This window comes from Protopterus annectens, chromosome 1.part1 (genome assembly GCF_019279795.1).
Source record: "Protopterus annectens isolate FY-2018-M chromosome 1.part1, PAN1.0, whole genome shotgun sequence".
NCBI lineage: Eukaryota > Metazoa > Chordata > Ceratodontiformes > Protopteridae > Protopterus > Protopterus annectens.
Window position 1 is genome coordinate 1569133990 of NC_056726.1, and position 22086 is coordinate 1569156075.

Genomic DNA, 22086 nt, shown 5'->3' on the forward strand with positions numbered 1-22086 from the left:
TTACTACATGATTGCTATCTGGTTATGCAACAGGTCTGATAATCCTCAATACATCACTGTCTTTGTGTACATTTTCCTATATATTATGGGTGGAATTCATGCACAAACTGCATAATTTGCGGTGGTGGTTTGCCTTATGCATGGTGGTTCCAGTTCAGGACACCTGCAGCACATGAATTGCTACAACTGCACTCTGAAATTGGGGAAAAGGCATGCTTGGTTAGCATATTGCTGACATCAGAAAGGTGCTTAAAAAGATTTTTTAAGCACTCCTCACCACACTTTAAGTCTAGCCTTATGCTAGAGCACTAACAATAGTTACCTGACACCAGAGAAGTGCAGTAGGAAGCTATTAAACACAGAGGTGTAGGCACCTAGTCTTATGCCCGGTGATATCTCCTGATCTGGCACCTCCATCAACTTTAAGTTGGGAGCGTAAAAAAATCTCTTTTCTCATTTTTAACTGTAGTAAACTACTTAACTATGTTTGCGGCAAGTACATGTTACACTTTATGCCACACATGGAGTGGGAAAGTGCTTCAGTTCTGACTGAAAATGTAATACCGGCATTCATGAATGCAAGTAATACCCTGAAGATACAGAGCTCAACAGCACTTCAGTTCTAACTGCAAATGCAATACCACCATTCATTTTTGATGCTGGTAATGCAATAAAGAACAACCTGGATCTGCCTATTACAGCCCCTAACAATTTGCTCCTGGGGCATCTACCCCCTTCACCCCACCCTAGCTGCACCTCTTGTTAATCACTTTATTCAGACTGTTTTTTAAAGTTGAAAAAAGAATCTGACTGAAATTATAACAAAATATTTAACAATGAGTTTAACCATGTCCTGTCACTCTTTCAAGGTAGCTGGTCTCTGTGTGGCAGCACGAAGTGTGTTATAGTTTTCAAAGCTGTAAACCACTTACTGCTACTGTACCCATTTCTCTAACTTTTGTAGTATTTATCTAGTTAACATTTGTTTACTGGGAAAGTCTAACTTGGAAGGAAGCCAATTTTCAGGAGAGGCCCAGGGAGAAATGCTCCAGATGCATGTCTTTGTAACGTGGGAGAAACTGGAGTACCCAAAGAAAACCCACATGAACGCAGGGAGGACATGCAGACTCCACACAGAAGGCACTCCAGCAGAGAAATGAACTGGAGAACCTTTTGATGTGAGGTGACAACGCTGCCGTTGCACCACTGTACCATCCAACATGTACAGTACATGGAAGTTACATGCATTACAAAGAATTATGAATAGTTCTCTCCAGTCTTCTTCTTCTTCTTTCGGCTTTCCCCGGTTAGGGGTCACCAGAGCAGATCATCTGTCCGCTCATGATTGGCAGTGGTGTTTTACGGTGTCAGGTTGTCAGCCCGGTGCCCAACCTTCCGCAGAAGGCACACACACGCACACCATTAGTTTTACACTGGGCAGTCCTGGGGTAAATTTTCTGTTTACCATCCATGTTGCCCTGGAATATGGACAGGGATGAGCTTTGTCTTATGTGGATGGGGAGTCTGTTCCAGATCAGCGGTATCCTGCGAGAGATATAACTTCTCCTCTAAATTGTTCTGCTGATGTTACAGAAGAGGCTTAGATCTCTAGACTGAGTATTTCTGATGCCATTTGATTTGCTTCTGTGCAGTAAATCCATCAGTACTGGGTTGGAGGAAGCCTTGCATGCCAGAGGTCACGTCTCAGCAGTATAGTGACAGGGTTTTGAGTTGGTCCATGTAGGACATCTTGTTTAAGCCTTGTATCCATTTACTAAGGTATCTCTGTGGATGTTCCAGTTGTTGCATGTGTCTGTACATAGTTCTCTCCAGTAAGTTGGCATAATGGTTAAGATTTTTGCTTCTCATGGACAGAGGCAGCATTTAAATACTTTATTCCATGCATGGGTCCCTTCAAATAATCTGCTGTACAATCCCAGTTATTATCATTAAGGGTTGTTGTTGTATCTTTTGGCTTTTCCCGGTTAGGGGTCGCCACAGCGGAACTCCGGTTTACTAATGATTGGCAGTAGATTTTTACATACCGAGTTGCCAGCTCTGACGCACAACCTTCAACAAAGGTACGCCCATTCACGCATGTCTCAACACAGAAGACGCTTTAGCTGAGAATCGAACAGGACAACGTCATACTGTGAGGCGACAACGCTACCGCAGTACCACCACCACAGTAGTTATTATCATTAAGGGTAATATATAATTATCAGCCTTGGGATGCAAAAGGCCAATCTCTAACCAAGTGGGATTGGTTAATTTGAGCATAAAAAAATAAATTATCTAGGCTTAAAATGACCCACAAGGGCAGCTAGCCTAGTACTTACCTATGAAGCTTTCACCTATGAAGAACTGCTACAATTAGTATACGTTCACTGACAGGAAGAAGCTGGTAAGGAGAAAACTGGGCATTCTGTGTATTCAGGAAACAAAAATGAAAGGTCAGTGCAACAAAGCCACTTGAGCTGGGATCAAGAGTCTACTACGCAGGGGAGGACATACTAGAAATGGGGTTGGAATTGAGGTGAGGGAGACTCTTCGGAAGAGAGTGACTGATGTCATCGTTATTGCTGACAGACTCGTGGCAATCAGGCTCCAGTGGAAAGACAGGGCAGTATTCATAGGTTCATACATTCATTGGAGGTTACTAGGCTATTGGTCCTAGGGCCTTTATAAACCTAGCCATGTTATACCTTTTTCACCCTTATTGACCAAGTTGTATGGTCTATATTTGCAGTGCGAGTCTGTGATCAGCACTGATTGCCCTTATTCAAGAGGGACACAGGTGACATGCCCAAGATAAATTTACAGTCTCCCATCCAGTTGTCTAAGGTACACTTAAATATGGTCATTGAAGAGCTCTGTTTTACGTGAAATGGGAGTTTATTCCAGAGGATTGGCAGTCTCTAGGAGACATATCTGTCCCTCCAGCATGTCCTGTTAATGTCACAGCCTAGGTTAAGATCCCTAGAGTGAGTGAATATTTTCCCATTTGACTTGCGGATATGCAGCATTTCCATTAGGACAGGGTCCGAGACTGCACTGTAAAACAGGCACAAGTCACCTCTCAGCAGTCTATAAGATACAGAGTACAGTGACAGGGCCTTCAGTCTGTCCATGTAGATCATGTGTTAAAGGCTCTAAATTTTCTTGGTGAGAAATCTCTGAGGTCTCTGAGGTCTCTCCAGCTGCTGCAGGTGTCTGGTGAGGTACGTACTGAAGGGAGGGCTGTACTCTATTAGTGGTCTGATAATGGATGAGTACAGGGGAGTTATAACATTCTTAGCTCTAGATGCGATAGCCTTACTTATGAGATGTGTAATGTAGAAGGCCTTCCTTACCACTGTGAACACATGGTGATCAAAGTTAAGGTTGCTATCAACCTGTGGTCCCAAATCTCTCACCACAGGGTTTGAGTTAAGGGTGGTACTGTTAGTACTGTAATTTGTATGGACTTCTTTGCCAAAAGGGATGATAATGCATTTCTTTTGCATTTAGTTTAAGTCTGTGGCTTTGGCACCAATAATTTTTCTGTGTAAGCCCTTTTTGTAATATGTCAGCATCATCAGGGGACTCAAAGATGGCACCCAGTTTGCAGTCATTGGTGAACTTGTAAGCCATAGGCCATCTATTTTTGCCTGGACTTCTGAGAAATAGATTCCAAACAGTAGGGGGTCCAGCACAGATCCTTGGGGTACACCACTGGTAACTGGTCTGGTGGTATAGGTGGAATCCCCAACTTTGACTGTATGTGTTCTGTTAGTGAGCCAGTTGGCTACCCATCTAGTTACATATGGGTTAATTCCCAGATGGATGAGTTTCTCAAATGATACCTGAGTGGGGGATTGTTTCAAAAGCCTTGGCTAAGTCCAGATAGGCTATATGTACTGTTTTTCCTTCATCCAGGGCTATGTTGACATTCTCGAAGTCCACCAGGTTTAATAAGCATGATCTATCCTTAACAAAGCCAAATTGGGTTGGGTCAAGAGTTTGAAGGTCACCTATGTCTTTGTTGATAAGGTCTATGATGATTCTCTCCATGGCCTTGCAGATAAAGCTGGTTAGGGTTATGGGTCTATTGTTCCCAGGGTCAGTTGACAGACCACATTTGTGCAAGTAATTACTGCTGCTGCTTTCCACTCTGCTGGGACAAAGTCAGTACTTAGACTGTGGTTGAAGAGAGAGTACCAAGTGGTTCCACTAGGTCCTGTTTTACACAATTTAGTAGGCAGCATAGGATGTTATCTGGTCCCATAGAGGACTGATTCTAGATAGAGGAATGATACCGCAGTACAAGGACAAAATGATTGACTTCAACAATTGGCTAAGCTTCTGGTGTCATTCTAAGGGGATCCAGTATCGGTCTGCTTAGGATGACATAGTCGACAGACCACGATGCTTTGCCACAGATGGCCTGCACCTGTCGCCCCTGGGATTCCGGATACTGGCTAAGGTTCTTGCTGCCCCTATAGTGCCTTTTTTAGGCAAGGTTCAAATAACAAATTCACCACCGTAACAGGAACAGGCAAGCAAAAACTGAGGGTAATGCTACTCAATGCTAGAAGTCTAAATCTCAAAATGCCCTCACTCGAGGCACTCCTTAAAATGGAGAACATCGATATGTGTGCAGTGACTGAGAGCTGGTTCAAGGCTCCAGAGAGAACCCTGCACTACCAGGCTATAACTCATACCACACTTTTCGGCCATGTAACCTGGACCGAAACACCAAAGGCGGAAGTGTGTCCATATTCATTAAGGATATCCACACCTCCAGGCTAGTTGCTCAGCATAATGCATCCGAGGTTATCCAAGTGCAACTAACTCTGGGTAAAACTGCAATCCAAATTGTAGCTTGCTACAGATCCCCCACCATGCCCCAGGATTCCCATTCCTCTTTTCTTGATATACTGGAAAATATTAGGGTTCAACCAAACACCCTAATAATAGGCAACTTCAACTACCCTACCACTAACTGGGAAAACTACTCATGTACCAACTCCTTAGCTCAACGTTTCTGGAATTCATAAACTCCAATGCCCTGGAACAACTTATTCACACCCCCACCAGGGGCAACAATATCCTAGACCTAGTCATTACCAACATGAGTGACAGGTGTTCCACACCTGAAGTCAACTCCTCTTTGGTCTGAACCAACCATAAACTAATCACCCTTGATATCCACATCCTACCCCCACCCCACATTAAGGAAACCATGGTAAAAAATTTCTCCAAAGCCAACTTCATGCTTCTTAAGACAGAAGTGGTGAACGTCATGACACCCATGCAGATGGACAATACAGTTACAAATGCTGAATCCTACACAAATGCAGTCTATAAGCACTTACACGAGGGCAAGGATCATGCTATCCCAAACAGAACCAAGACATTATCCTCCAAAAAAGGAAGCCAATCTGGTGGTCCCCTGCCATAAACAAACTGTACAACAGAAGGAAAAAACTGCTGCAAATGAAAGTAAAATCCCATGAGTGGAGGAGCTCCCTGGTCAGCCTTAGTAAGAAGCTGAGATCCCTTATAAGATCCTCCAAAGCTAGCTATGAAAACAAAATCACCACTAATTCTAAGGACAACCACAAAGCATTCTATAGCTATGTCAAGAATCTCAATGGCAACACTCAGATCTGCTCTGAGTTACAGCACAAAAGCACAAAAATTACAGAACCAACTGATATTGCCAACATCCTGGCAGATAGGTTCAGTGCTAACTTTACCGTCCCCACCCCCTAAAGGGCCCATAGCTATACAGGAAGAATGCAGCGTCCCTGTAATCACAACTATGCAGGTAAAAGCTGCACTCTCTAAAGCCAAAAACACAGCATCTATAGGACTGGACAACATCCTAGGCTGCGTTTTACGCAAACTTCAGAACAAACTGGCTCCCCACTTAAGCACCATGTTCAATAATAGCCTTGCATTAGGCTTTGTGCCCACTGAATGGCACACAGCAACAGTTATTCCACTCCACAAAGGGGGAGCCACAATTCATCCTGGGAACTATCGACCTATTAGCCTGTTGAGTCTGGTCTACAAGGCCATGGAACGTATCATCATGGAACTAATAAACAAAGAAATTGGAAACCTCCAAACTCTGGATCCCACCCAGTTTAGGTTTGTGAAAGGCAGATCATGCCTCCTGAACCTGATCGACTTCTTTGAGGCAGTCACTAAAGTCGTAGATGAGAGTAAGGTGGTTCACACAGCCTATCTTGAACTCGCCATGGCTTTCGACACCATCCCCCATTCTGGAATTATAGCTAAACTCACTAAACTAGGTATAAATCCCTACGTCACAAGATGGGTTGCCAACTGGCTCACTGACAGAACCCACACTGTAAAAGTTGCAGACTCCAAATCTAACCTCAAAGCAGTGACAAGTGGAGTACCACAGGGTTCCATCCTGGGACCTCTCCTGTTTGGTATCTACTTCTCTGAAGTACAGGCTAACACAGAAGGCCTCTGGTTAACGAAGTTCGCAGATGACTGTAAACTAGGAGCCATAGTCAAGTCCCCAAATGATGTGGACATCCTACAGAAGGGCCTCGCTGAGACAGAGGCCTGGTGTCAGAGCCATGGCCTCAAGCTCAATGCCAAAAAGTGCAGTGTCATCCCCTTTGGTAAAAACTCTGTACCCATGAACTACCACATAAACAGCAATCAGCATAACCCCAAATGTGTGATAAGATACCTTGGGACCCAGGTGGACAGTAGCTCTCCTTTGATAGTCACATCGCCACAGTAGTCAGGAAGTCCTTCTACGTGGCACACCTCATCATAAAAGGGTTCTCATCCAGGAAAAAAGAGGTCATTGTTCCCCTCTACTCGACACTCATTAGACCCATTATAGAGTACAATGCCCCTTTTGGAATGTACCTCACAAGACATCTGCAGCAGCTGGAAAGGCCACAGAAGTACCTCACAAAGAGGATTACTGGCCTCAAACAAATGTCCTACACTGACCGCCTCAAAAAACTCCAGCTTTACACCGTAGCATATCGCCTACTCCGAGGTGATCTCTGCCTAACATATAAAGCTATGTCAAACCCAGAGCTGTTGGACATGCTACACCTAAAGAAATCCCAATCCCTCTGAGCTACATGCTCTTGGGACCTAAACCTTGTCACCACAATAAACAGGACATGCTGGAGGGATATATTCCTGTCCCAGAGACTTCCCATACTCTGGAACAGGCTACCCATCTATGTCAAGCAAAATTCTTCATTAGCACTCTTCAAGAAAAATCTTGATGAGTGGATGGGAAATAGGAAATACACCCCAGGGATCACTTCTGTGTCTCTGCTCAACAGTGGCACAGGAAAATAACTTTCTTGGGTGGCGTAAGCCAGGGAACCTTGTTGGCTAGGCTTACGTAGGCCCTTGGGCTGATAGCCTAGTTCCTACCTATGAACCTATGTGTTTTTGGTCATGGAGAGTGCAGTTATGACCTGCTCTTTGAAGAGACTAGGTAGATGACTGGTGACAGGTATGCTTTGGGGTATCTCTGGTGGGGAAAGGGGAGTGAAGTTTGTGCAAAATCTATCTGCTAACATGTTGGAGATGTCCTCAAGGTCAGTATGAGTGGTACCGTTCACTACTAGTTTGGCACAAAACTGGGCCTTCGCTTTTAGATTTCTGATGTAGCTAAAGAATGCCTCATGATTATCATTAGCTAAGGATGCTAGTTTAGCTTCATAATTGGCTTTAGAGGACTTTACAAGCTATCTAATTTAGTTTCTTCCTCTTGTTGTATAACCTGTTTATGCTTGATGTCCACCAGGGTGGCTTGTTTTTTTGTGAGGACTTTGTTTTGATCCGTTGATGTACAGCTGAGTCTGTATATGTGTATAGGTGTTTATATAGGGGATTTGTGTACACCTCTGTATAGAAGTCATTGTTGACAGTGGAAGCAGAGGGTTTGAAACTATTTATGCCATTGCTTAGGCGGCTACAGTTTGCTTTGGAGACATTTTTCATTCTTTTTGCTCTTGGGGGGGGGGGGGTCAGGTATGATTTATGATTATTACTTTGAATGAGACTGATTTATGATCAGACGTTACAAGGGAGGGCAACACACAGGGGATAATCCAGATATCCCCTATATTGGTGTGTACTAAGTCTAGGATATTCAAGCCTTTTGTGAGGGTGCAGACTATCTGTTCCAGAGCATTTGTATTAACAAAGTCCAGGAACCTTAGGGCAAGAGTGTTTGTGCTCACGACTCCCAATCGATGGAAGGATAGTTGATGGTGGGGGACTTATAGCTAACAATGATCTCAGCCTAAGTCTTACAGCAGAATTGTGATCATGAGGAAAAGAGTACATTCAGACAGCAGTAGCAGGACCTGCTAGATACAGCAGGACAACAAGAGTTGGTGTTAATAATGGGCGACCTGAATGCACATATTAGGACAGAAAGAACAGGATATAAGGACTGTCTGGATCCACTTGGGCTGGGCACCAGGAATAAAGAAGGAGATACCATTCTAGACTTCTGCCTGGTAAATTGTTTGATTGTGGCCAACACATGGTTCAACAAGAAAGGCAAGGACAAGATCACATACATAAGTGACCAACATGCATCTCAGGTAGACTTCCTCTTACCAAGTAAATTCTACTGGTGTAGAGTCATGTATTGCAAAGTCATAACAGTTCGCTGACAGCATTAACCACTGGTAGACAATCAGCTGCAAGCAGTGGTCAGAGAAGGCTCTAAAGTCAACAGAGACCAGGCTGAAGACCTGGAAGCTGAATGGAACAAAAGTTAAAGAGTTCAAGGAAACAATTGGGGCTTTGCACACCAGGTGATGAAGAGGAGGAAATAGGTGGAGTTTAAGAAGAAGAAAAGAATGACAGCATCTCAAAACATCATGTGTGAGGACTATAGAACAGACAGGTTGCTGAGTCATGTATGGAAATAAGGTAAATAAGGAGAGCTGGTGGTGGAAAGCAAAAGTCCTTCTTTATTCCTGGTGCCCAGCCCAAGTGGATCCAGACAGTCCTTTCTGAATTTTATTCTGCATCTTTATGGAATTACCACACATTACATTTTTTTACAATAGCAGCAGTTTATATTCGACAGGATTTTAATGCTATAGCCCGAGCCATCTGTGGCCGGGTTGTATGATATATATCTATATATATATATATATATATATATATATATATATATATATATAAATATATATATATATATATATATATATATATATATATATATATATATATATATATATATATATATATATATATATATATATATATATATATATATATATACATATGGGTCTACCAGAAACCATCAAAACCCCACAATATCGAAGACTAAGTCGTCGAGAAGAAAGCATCAAAACCTCACTTCAACGAATGACCGGATTGGTGGTTCCCAAAGTAAGTAACCTGTTGGCCAACAAGGTGGACTTTACCCTTTTCCCAACTGTAGTGTGATCTTGGAGTTGGCATATTTAGTTAGGGGAGGTTTGAGGGATGTGTGGGGCTGGAGATGGTACTGTTTCATTTTCGTAAGTTGTGGTATGAGTTGTTACTTACCCTGGGAATGGGTTTGATGATCTGGTTGTTCGCTGAAGTGAGGTTTCAATGCTTTCATCTGGACGATTTGGTCTTTCATATTGTGGGCTTTCTATATACAGTATATATATATGGGTCTATCTGACAACACCGACGCGCTAAAACACCGACAACAAAATCACAGTCACCACAAAACCGAAAGTTCAGAAACACGAAACATCACATACCCGACAAACCACAATCCCGACACTGAACAAACAAAACAAATCCCCTGTCCAAAAAGCACACACACAACACAAACACACCAAAAACCTTACAAACCTACACTGAGCCTTACATGCACAACTATCTATGCACTAACCTTAACCCAAACCCTAACCCTAAGGTCCGTCACTATTGCACACTCACCTGACCCGCACCCTAACCCTAACCCGCCCCTAACCCTACAGACCGTCGTTATCGCACACTTACCTTACCCACACCCTGACCCTAACGTCCGCACACTTACTTTTACATGTCGGTGTTCTCAGCGTCGGGATTCTCAATTGTCGGTCTTCTCTGTTGTCGATCTTCTAGTGTCGGTGTTCTCATTGTCAGCGTTTCAAGATTTTGGCGTTTTCAGCTAGACATATATATATATATGTATATATATATATATATATATATATATATATATATATATATATATATATATATATATATATATATATATATCTGTAGTCTATAGATATATGTGATGCCAAATTCACAATGGTGAATGGTAGTGTGCGTTCGCTGTTGTGAATTTGGTATTTTGAGTGGAGTTCGCACTATAGTGGGGATCGGGAAATGTACCATTTCCCTCACTGCAGTGTGATCCCGGCATTTGCATATATAAGTAGCAGGGTGCAGGGGGGCTTGCCCCCTGCAAAACGTGTGTTGAATGACACCAGATGTCTAGGTAAGTTTGAAAAATGTCAACAATTTGATTTCGAATTGTTGACATTTTTTGTTTCGTTATATTGATTGGTCGCTATCATAAATTTCTACAATGTTTTTCGAGTATGTCAGTACTCGCAAAAAACATTGTAGAAATGTTGATAGTAAACCTATATATATATATATATATATATATATATATATATATATATATATATATATATATATATATATATACACATATATATATATATATATATATATATACATATATATATATATATATATATATATATATATATATATATATAAACATTAGACATTCTTATTCAGTGGTTTCCTGACATAACTAATTTACCAGAAGCCCGATAATGTGAAATAGAAAAAAGCCAAAGTTATATTCATTGTCTGCTTGCTAATGGAAATCAGTGTCCTTGCTTCATAATTGTAAACTTTCTTTCCTTTCATAATATTCATATCTGCCTGGACCTAACCATCTGCCAAATGGGATGTACTCTTAATATGTTTTAATAATGATGTGTCCACTTGGGATGAGGAAAAAAAAACAACATTGCCGACCTTTGCTAATATTGCACACATCAGGTTGAGAACTGAACTTCTTATTCAGGAAAACAAACAAAAAAGACCTCTTCGCCAATACAGCAGTCAGAGCACAAGGGATCGATATTACAAAATATATGACCCCTAGGGGTAAACAAGAGGATGGCATGGATTTTTGCCTGTGCCTTGAGTATCTTACGGATTACCCTGTCCAAATTGCATTTGAAAATGGGCAGCAAAGGGCTCTGCTTAACATGAATAGGGAGTCTGTTCCAAAGATGGGGTGATTTCTGAGACATGTATCTGTCTCTGTATCATGTTTTGTTTGAGTCGCTGACTAAGTTTATACCCCTAGATAGGGTGACCCTCATACTATTTGACTTACGGAAGTGTAGCATCTCCATCAGGGCTGGATTTGTGGGTGCCTTATAGGTCAGACATAGGTCACCCCTTAATAGTTGGTAGGAGACAGAGTAAAGAGATAGGGCTTTTAGTCTGTCCGCATATGAGGGCTGAGTACAGCGGGATTATAATTTCCTTAGATCTGAATGCCATACCTTTAGTTATAAGTAATGTCACATAGAAGGACTTCCTCACCATTATAGATACATGGTGGTCAAAGTTCAGGCTACTATCTATCTGTGTATCTAGATCTCTAACCTCTGGGTCTACTCTTAGGGATGTGCTATTTATGATGTAATTTGCAGGGGTATTTGACTTCCCAAAGGGTATGATAATGCATTTTGTTTGCATTTAGCTTAAGGTCATCATTCTGGCACCAATCATTTGTCTGATCTAGACCTTCCTGAAGGATATCTACATTGTTTGGGGAGTTCAGTGATTGCCCCCAGCTTGCAGTCGTCTGCAAACTTTGTCATACAGAGGCCTTCCACATTAGCCTTGACTTGAGAGACATATATTCCAAACAGGAGTGGTCCCAGTACATACACTTTAACCACATGTGTCCTGTCAGTGAACCAGTTGGCTATCCATCTGGTGACATAGGCATGTATGTCCAATTTTGTGAATGTATTTATAATACCTGAATGGGGAATTGTGTCAAATGTCTTGGTCAAGTAAAGGTAGGAGGTATGTACTGTTTTACCCTCATCCATGGCCTTAGTGACTTTCTCAGTGAAATCCAACAGATTCAGTAGGCATGACCTAACCTTGACAAAGCCGAATCAGGTCAGGTTGTGTGTTTGGAGGTTTCCTATGTCATTATTTATCAGGTCCATGATTATTATTTCAATGGCCTTACATATAGGACTAGTCAAACTTATGGTTCTGTAATTTTCCGGATCAGTGGATGGTCCCCCCTTTATGCAGAGAGATGACTGTTGCTGTCCTCCACTCTATCGGGACAAAGCCAGTCCAGAGGGTGTGGTTAAATAGAGATCTCAATAGGCCTGATAAGTCCTGATTTAAGCTGTTTGGAAGGCAATCTGGTGTATTATCAGGCCTCATTGAAGCCGTACCTTTAGCTTTAGTGAGTGAAGTGGCAACTTGTTCTTTGGTGATAATTGATGGTGGAGTGGTGGAGGGTATTTCTTGGGGGAGAACTGAGGCTGATGACGTGAAATTTGAGTTGAATTTGCTGACCAGCAGATTTGCTATATCTTCCAAATGAGTATAGGCAATGCCATCTACAACTAATTTTGCACATTGTTGGGTGTTGACCTTAAGATTGTGAACATAACTGAAAAATTGCCTTATGTTTATCCTTAGTTTTGGAGGCTCATTCTTACCTCAAAATCTGCTTTCAGAGAGTTGACTATTTCCCTGATTCTCTTGTTTAGACCAATGAGAGACATTTTCCTCTGTTGTGCACATTCCCTCTTACGTCTCGACAGGAATATTTTTCTTTTGTTGTACAACTTATTAATACCAGGGGTCCACCAGGGTGTTTGTTTTTATGGTTTGACCTGGGTTTATTTTGGTCTGGTACTGCCGTTTTTATGCAGTTGTTTATATGGTCATACAGGCTTTTATGTATACCTCTGCATAGGTTTCTGTGTTTTCTGGATTTGGGGGAGTTTGGAAACTAGCTATGCCATCCCTTAATAGGGACTAATTTACTTTACAGAAGTTCTTAAAAGTTTTATGTGGTTAGGTGGGGGACTAGTTTTACCTTTATTTGAAGGGAGACTGCTTTGTGAGGACATCACACTTGGGGGGTGGGTGCAGCACTCTGTCATATTTGTGAGTACCAGATCTAGGATCTATTTGTTCCTCTAGTGGGAGTGCAGACTAGCTACTTAGGGCATTTGGATTTACAAAGTCAAGAAATATTTGGGCTTGCATGTTAGTGGTTGTGTATGCCTCAAAATTAATGGAGGGGTAGTTAAAATCACCCATGTGTATGGTATTGGACTGGACGGTGAGTGATTCTATTAACTTCAGGTATGAAGTATAGGTTTCCTGGTTCATGGTGGGGGACTTGTTGCTAGCAAGAATAAGGTAATGGATTTTCCCCATGGTTAGTTGGTCATGGAGTAGCTCAAGCATGCCATATTTTTTGACCAGTGTTGAGGTGTGCTTATCCATTATGTAGACAGATACACCTCCACCTTTTGCTCTTTCATGTTCAATGGGTGGTCAGAATATATGAAAGGAATTATAGACATGCATTGCAGGAGTGCTTCCATTACTTTGAACAATATTTCAGTAACTCCACAGATGTCAGCTTTCTCTAGGGTGAGGAGAGCTTTCAGGGAGCACATTTTCTTTTTTGAGGCTCCTAACATTGAGCAGTAATACCTTTAGCTTATCCTGAGTAGCTTTTGTTATGTTGGAAGGTTTGTCTGTTTGGCAATGCCTAAAAAAATGCACTATAGGGGTGGATAATATTTTGGCCAAAATGAAAACCTAGAAGAGACGGATGAAGACCATCCCTGGTAAAGCAGAGTGGCCTATCAACCATGTCCTCCTAGGCTGACAAGTATAGGAAGCTTTTGGAATGACACCAGTAGCTAAGACAAATTGTTGCAGTCATTCCTTGTTTGTTGTCATCATCCTTGGAGATGGTAGAATGCTGTTCAGTGCTTGGATCATACCTGTCTGTGACACATATTCTGAAAGCTGAATCATGTTTTTCTTCATATAGTCCAAGGAGGTATGTCTCAGGCCATTCATGCTCACATGGACTATGACTGACTCCTACTGGCATTTAGGGGTAGGTGACCTGAGTGCATGATCTGGTGAATCCTGGCCCCTGGCAGGCAACTAACTGTAACCTTCCCCTTACTCAGCCTGGTAAGAGGGACATCACTGTGTCTCACAATGAAGTCTCCTATGGCCATAATAATGGATGGTGGAGTGTTTCACCTTACAGGCTTGGCAGTTAAGGCACAAGAAGATGTGGCTTTATGTGTTGTGATGGGAATTGTCTTGCTTGTGTGCATGTAGAGTTTCTGAGGACTACGCCTGAGAGCCCTTTGAAGTTTAGATGAGTTACATGTGAGCGTCTCCACATATGTGGGTTTATGTGTGGTCCTTTGTGGGTGCGGTGAGTCATGTGTGTTTGTTGCTGACAACCTGTTTGTGGCTTTTTGTTTCTGTATGTGAGAGTCCATCCTCCACTGTCAATGTGTAGCTACATCTCTCACATACTGTATTTATCTGTTTGAGAATTAAGAGGTGGTCAGTGTACATAAGGCAATTGCTACATTGTACTGGGATGCCAGTGCTCACCAAGCTGGATGCAGGGATAGCAGGAAAGTGCCCATCCATGGTTGCAGGTCCTAATGTGTACTTGAAAATATAAGGATGGAGGGTGTTTATAACTATATGAGGGAAGGGTGCTTTCTTGGTGTAATCTGCAGCTAATCTAACCAGTGATGCTGCTCAGAGCAAAACCAGATGCTTTCTGAGCAGCAATAATCCTGGGTGTTATAAGGTAAATAGCATCATAAGACAACAGCCCAGAAATGTATTTCATGTGCTGATGGATTGCAAAAAAAATAAAATAAATTCTCAAGAAAACAGAAACCAGAGCTTCCACTCTAGAGTATTTCAGAGCACTGCATTGGCAAGGGAGCCATTGATGCAGTCATGGTGTAAGTGCCATCAAACACATATCTAGGAAATGTCAGAAATGTGCTACTGTGCAAAGCAAGTTTCTGTAGCTATATAGAGCCCCCAGGACTGTGATAGCACAGTGAACATCGTTGCAGACGTACACAGGTTCACAGAAGACATCAGAATAATGGCAGTAGATGTGCTTTATTTCATACTGGTTGGATCAATGCATACCTCAGTGTGCAGCCGATTAATTAATGCATACCATGCATTTACTGTCATTTCAGCCATTAGAATCATGTATCTTTCAACTGCCCATCTCAACATCATCATCGTCGTCATCATCATCAACCCCACTTTTTTACATTTTCTTCACGGGCTGGGGGTGTCATATCAACTGTTGCGATCTGTCTCTTTTCAATGCCACTCTCCTGCCTTCTTTGACAGTCATGCCACACAATTCATCCACCTCTTTCCTGGACACCCTTATGCACGGCCGGCCTTAGGCATAGGCGAACTAGGCAACCGCCTAGGGCGCCGTACAGGCCAGCCTAGTAAAGGGCGCAGTTTGTCTTCATTTATTTATTTATTTTAATTAATTTACTTGTTTTATTATGCGAACGCATAATAAGAAAAGTACATTAATTAAAATGAATAAATAAACCACAGAGCGCCGGAATCATAAGGCGAGCGGTGAGTGCCCTCCCACTTTTAAACCTGTAGTGTGGCCAATCAACAACTACTTTAAAAAAAAAAAAAGCTTCACTCCACCTTTCAGGAGAAATATATGAGCATCATACGCATGTACGTCAACACCACTGATGTAAAGGCGTTCTGTGGTGGCCTTGTGAAATTAAACTAGCACTTTAAGATAGGGATTAATTCCGTGTGTATACATGTGGCCATTTCGTTTAAAAAGGAGGTAAGTAAATGTATTTGTGTGTGTGTCTGTGTAGTTTAAACCGGGTTACTGTATGCGAGAGAAAGTATGTGTGTATGTATGTATGTATGTGTATGGAATTTAAATTAGTCGTTCTGTTTGAATGAGAGAGAAAGTGCATGTGTTACTGTGTAAGAGAATAGATGTGTGTAGGAATGGAAGGTGTGTGTCTGTGTGTTGTATGAGAGAGTACGAGTGTGTGGAATTTAAACCAGTTTAGGTTTTGTGTGAAAGAGAATGCATGTGTGTTGTTTCGTGAGACAGTAAGTGTGTTTGTGTGTGTGTGTTTATTGCTATGTGACAGAAAGCAGCTGCGTGTATGCAACATACCTCTCAACTGTCCAGATAAAATTTGTAGTTCTGTGATTTGCCACTTAAGATAATTATAAATATATATATCTAGTGTTTATAGTGTTTATATATATATATATAGCTTAAATGAGCAGCGTGGTTGCATTTATTTTAAGTGTGTTTTTTATACAAGTTTACATTTTTCGAATACTGAAGTTTTAATGTAGGATTGATCTTAAGCAGTTTTATATTAGTGTTTTTGTAGATCAAAAAAGTCAACAAAAATGTGTTTTATTGATAACAGCAAGGCAGGTCACAATAACACTGTTTATAGTACAATGTAAAGTACGAAAGTTAATCTATGGTGTCTTTTTTAAGCACTGTTTCTGACTTCATGTGAGCACAAGCTTTGGATGTGGCAGTATATGAAAGGCCTATGTGTACTGATATATTGAATAAAAATACCCTGATAACTGAATGTTATAGTTTTTTAATCTGTTTTATTGTAGGTTGAAAGTTTAAGTGAGTCTCCACCAAAAGCCCCTTATTTATTTTGTTTATCATCAATGTGGTCTTTTTCAGCAAGTGGTAAGGTTAGTAAAATACAATGTTACAACCCTTAGTAAATTTAAAGAAAAAAAAACTATAATTTATTTACAGTCCACATTTTGGGTCAAGGGTGTGTTTCATTGAATGGAGAACTAGTCATGCAAGGGGCAGATTAATGTTAAGCTTATTCTCTTTCCATTTGTGGTGTCAGTCTAATATTTTGCAGGCTTGTAGGAATCTTTAGTTATTCAGTTTGTTGGTAATGATACAGTACATTCTAGACTGTTTTCCATAGGTGGAAGCTGAACTGCCGCCATGCCTGTTCTCAGAAGTCTGGTTCTGTCAAAATGTGTCTAGTTCAATAGATTAAAAGCTAATGTTTGGTTTGGCACTAGGAAGTATGCAGCCAGCCCCTTAAAGTTGCCAATTATGCGTTCCCAAAGTGGAGAGAGCATTTCTGATGTTGATGAGACGTATTGTTGGACAGAAGCAAGTGACCATGAACTTCTTAGTCATTTCCTATTGCCATATCACCAACTTACCAATTTTTTAATGTAATATAGGCAATTAATTTTTCAAGGGTAGCAGGCACTGAATTTGTAGATAAAAACATTGATATGTAAAGTTGTTTGCCAATAGCATCCTCTTCATTAGTTACATACTACTTTAATGTGGAATTCAGATGATGTTACTTCTTCTTAAGGTAAGTCCATAGATGGTAATGTAAGAGTTAGTGTAGGGTTAGAAGTAGAGTTTTATTAAGTGTATGTTTGTGGATTTAGTTTGTTTGGGTATAGCTTTTTAAGGTAAGTGTGCGATAGTTATGGACCTTAGTGTTAGGGTGCAGGTTAAGTGCATACATGGTGGTATATGCAAGATTTAGTGTAGGGTTAGAAGAAGGTTTTACTTTAGGGTTAGAAGTAGGGTTTTGGTTAGTGTATGTATGTGGTTTATTTAGTTTGTTTGTGTAGGTAGTATGTAGCGGGCGGTGGGATGGGACAAGTATGACATTTCGAGTTTTTGAATTTCACGGTTTAGGGCATTCCATGTATTTACGGAATATTTGTCAGCATTTAGGTGTCCGGGTAAGTAAACATTCATGTTTTTAATATAAACTCAATTGTAATGACAGAATGAGTGGCCTTTTTATTGTTGAAATTTTCTGAAATGGTAGTTATTGGTTCATACATTTTTTTCATTGCTTATTAAAAGAATGTTTAAAACTAGAAATTTAAAACATATTCTAACAAGTGGTGCTGTATTATATAAGGAATATAAATAGGAAAGTGAATCAAAGAATAAATGCATGTATGCATGGTCCTAATAAATGTGTGCAAGGAGTCTCTTTTGAAAACTGCCCAAAGGTAAACTTAATTCTCCACCAACCAGATCCATTTCTATGAATGTGGGTTTTCATGCTGTTTCACTGAATGTGGGTTTTCATGCCGTTTCACTGAATGTGGGTTTTCATGCCGTTTCACTGAATGTGGGTTTTCATGCCGTTTCACTGAATGTGGGTTTTCATGCCGTTTCACTGAATGTGGGTTTTCATGCCGTTTCAATGAATGTGGGTTTCAAGGGCAGAGAAGTTTACTGCTCATGTTAAGTCTGTTTTCATTGTGAGACTGTTTGTTTAGCAAATGGCTATCTGTGTTTGTGCTATTTTATTTCAATATCTGTAATCATTGTAGAAGCAAATAATAGAGCAGTATGCATGGTAACTGGTGAGGTTACCAAATAATTGAACATTGGAATGGCTGAGGAGGGGGCTGCTGCTGGGGATTGCTGCAGGAGGGGCTGCTCTGGGGTGGCGGTCTATTACCCTTCCTAGGACCCTATTTGACCATGATCTGGCTCTGGTATTTCACGTAGAAAATACATATGCAAAGGTAGCTGCAGTTTAACTACATTACAAGGTATCTTTCTTCTGATGTATTTAAATAATTTTAAGGAAATGACTGGAATGGCTTTCTTGGGGAATGACCCAGTCAGTGGGTGTGGCTCAAATAGGGGTATTTCATGAGTGTGGTGTGGGTGCGGCTTAAGGGGCACCACAGCACTACTTCGCCTAGGGCGCCATTTCGGCTAAGGCCGGCCCTGCCCTTATGTCCTCCTGCCTTCTTCCTGTCTGTCACAAATCTTCTTCACCAAATTGTCTTCTGCTTTTTTGCACGTGTCCAAACCGTAGTAATCTGTTCTCTTTGATTTGTTCTGCAATTGGAGCTGTTTTAGCTTCTGCTCTTATGTCCTCATTTCTTTGTCTGTCTACATGTGAATCCTGCCACCCATCTCAGGCACTTTTCTCCATTACCTCTAACTTTCTCAACTGCTCTGCCTTTACTGCCCAGGTTTGTGTACCATACAGTAGCACTGCTTGCACCACTGTTTTGTACACCCTACTTTTAGCTCCTTTGACATTCTTCTGTCATATATTATACGTAACACTCTGTACCAGTTGGATGTGGACCCTCTATTCTACCTTTGACCACCTCATTCAGACTTCTTTTCTCTTCAATCACCCCTCTTCAGATACGTGAAGTTGTTAACTGTTCCACCATTTTTCCTTCTATCTCATTTCTCAGCTTCCTCTGATTTCCCCAATTTGCTGCCATCACCACTGTCTTATCTCTACTTAGTTTTATTCTATGTGCCTTCAATTTTGCATTACATTCCCCTGTACTTTGCTGAAGTTCTTGTTTAGAGTCTGTCTGTAATGCTACATCGTCTGCATACAGCAACTTTCTTGCTCTGTCCCCTTCAGTCTGTTTGCTAATATAGTCCATCATCAGTATGAGCAGCAGTGAGCTCAGACCTGAACCCTGATATACATCCACTCCCACTAGGAATCCCTCAGTGAGACTAAACACTGTTCATACTTGAGTCATTAAGTCCTTGTACATAGCATGCACTAATTCTAGCAATGTTTCTGGTACTTCTAAACACCCAAGGACTGCCCAAATCAGCTTTCTTGGAACCTTGTCATATGCTTTTTCCAAGCCTAGAAATGCCCAGTTGGAGTCTTTCCACATCTCTAGCTTTTTCTCAACTACTTGTCTAACTACAAACATCAGGTCAGTTGTGCTGCATCTTGATCTGAGTCTGAAATGCTCATCTCCCATCTTACGTTCTGCTACTCTGCATATGCATTTATTTATCATCCTCTCCAGAATTTTCATGCAATGTGACAGGAGTTTGATACATCTGTACTGTCCCACTTGTGAATGTCCCTTTTATTCTTGAACACTGGTACTAGTGTGCTTATTCTGCAGTCATGTGGCATAGACCTTTCTCTCCACACTGCTACAAGTACCCTCAGGAGCTGGGTTTCTCCTATCTCACCCAGAATCTTTACCATATCTGCAGTGACCTCTCCAAGCCTGCTGCTTTCCCTTGCTTTCATGTTCCTTAGTGCTGTTCTTACTTCTTCTATAGTGGGCTTCTCCTTTTCTCTCATCATAGGCTGGGTCTGGGTCAGGACAGTTTCTGTGGGGTTTTCTTCATTCAGAAGCTGCTGAAAGTACACCTTCCATCTGCCTTTGATGTTATGTGGACTTCTCAACTGCCCATCCTAATAGTGTTACGTTAGAAAGTGCCAAACTCCTCCACATAATGTACACACATTACAGGACTGTTTACTGTCAAAGAAAGTGAACACATGACAACATTAACATAGAAACACTCATGAATGTAATTGAACCCCTGCCTATGACACTGATATACTCTAGCTCACTTATTAGCAGCGCATGCCACAGAAGGAGTGGTAGAAAAGGTAACCGGAAAACATATTTCATGGAGAAGTATGCATGGCAGGAGGACAAAATGGGTCTATATTAGAAGACTGAAACATGTAAACAGCGAACGCTGACAACGTCAAAAAGACCAGACCTCAAAGTGCTTTTTGTCAGATCATGGTACAGTGAAGATTGGAATATTTGCCCTTTCCTCACTGTAGTGTGATCTCAGAGTTGGTATATATATTTGGCACAGCCCTCCACAATACCAAGTTCCAGGTCCATTTTTTTCGACGTTGTCAGCGTTCACGGTTTACATCTTTCGGTCTTCTAAGGTTTGAAACTTTACTTCTTGCAAGTCTATATTCACCAGAAATGTGTCTTAGCAAGGCATGCCAGAGGAGCAATGGAAGGAAAGGTGACAGAAAAATACATATTGGATGAATGGTATACATGACAGCAGGATAAACACAATGCACATACTTGGGTTTGAACCCATGACTTTCTTCAATTATATATTCACTGAAACAGTATATAAGCAAGATATACCATCATCTCTGGGACATTTTACAAAATTCCTGAGTCTCCAAGACCAGTCTAAGTGCTTTTTCATTTATTTTCACTTATTTTATTGCATATGTATTTGCCTATTGTTTTTATCGGTGCCTTATAGCTAATTTAGCACATTTGCACTGTTTTAAAGAAATTTACTGATGAACTGCATTTCATTACTGTTTAACTATTTTATTTGTACTATGAATTTGTTTTTTGTCTGTAAGCATTAATCTGTGTAAGTGGTTAATCTGTGGTTTCCTGTGAGTTGTACTGTGTTCTTAACCCTTAAATTGAGTAGCGTAGTTTGGATACAGGTTTGCTGCATCCAGAGCTGTTTGTTTTTGCCTTCTGTGTTTCTGGCAGCCATTTTGTGTTGGTAGGGACCTACCTTCTCTGCTACTGAGAGTAGCAGGGCTGTCTGGACCTTGTTTGGCACAAGCTGATTGGTAAAGAATCAGGGCCTAGCAGGATTGGCTAGATTTCTTTTTAATAGAATCTTCTATTTTTTGTGGCATTTTAATACCGCACTTGAGCTGGTTTGAGTTTGTTTGAACCAGGCTCTGCTGAGGTGTATCATCTGTGGGATGTTTTACAAAATACCTGAGGCTCCAAGACCAATCTAAGTACTTTTCCATTTATTTTCACTTATTTTATTGCATTTGCACTTGCCTTTCATTTTTATCTCTGCCTTATAGCTAATTTATCACATTTGCACTGTTTTAAGGCAATTTACTGATAAACTGCATTTCATTACTGTTTAACTGTATTTCATTGCTGTTTACTGCAATTCATTGCTGTTTAACAGCATTTTACTGCATTTCATTACTGTTTAACTCTATTTTTCATACTGTGAGTTTTTTTTTTGTCTGTAAGTGGTTAATCTGTGCTTTTTTGTGAGTTTTACTGTGTTCTTAACCCTTACATTGAACAGCATAGTCTGACTACAGGTTTGTTGCATCCAGGGCTGAT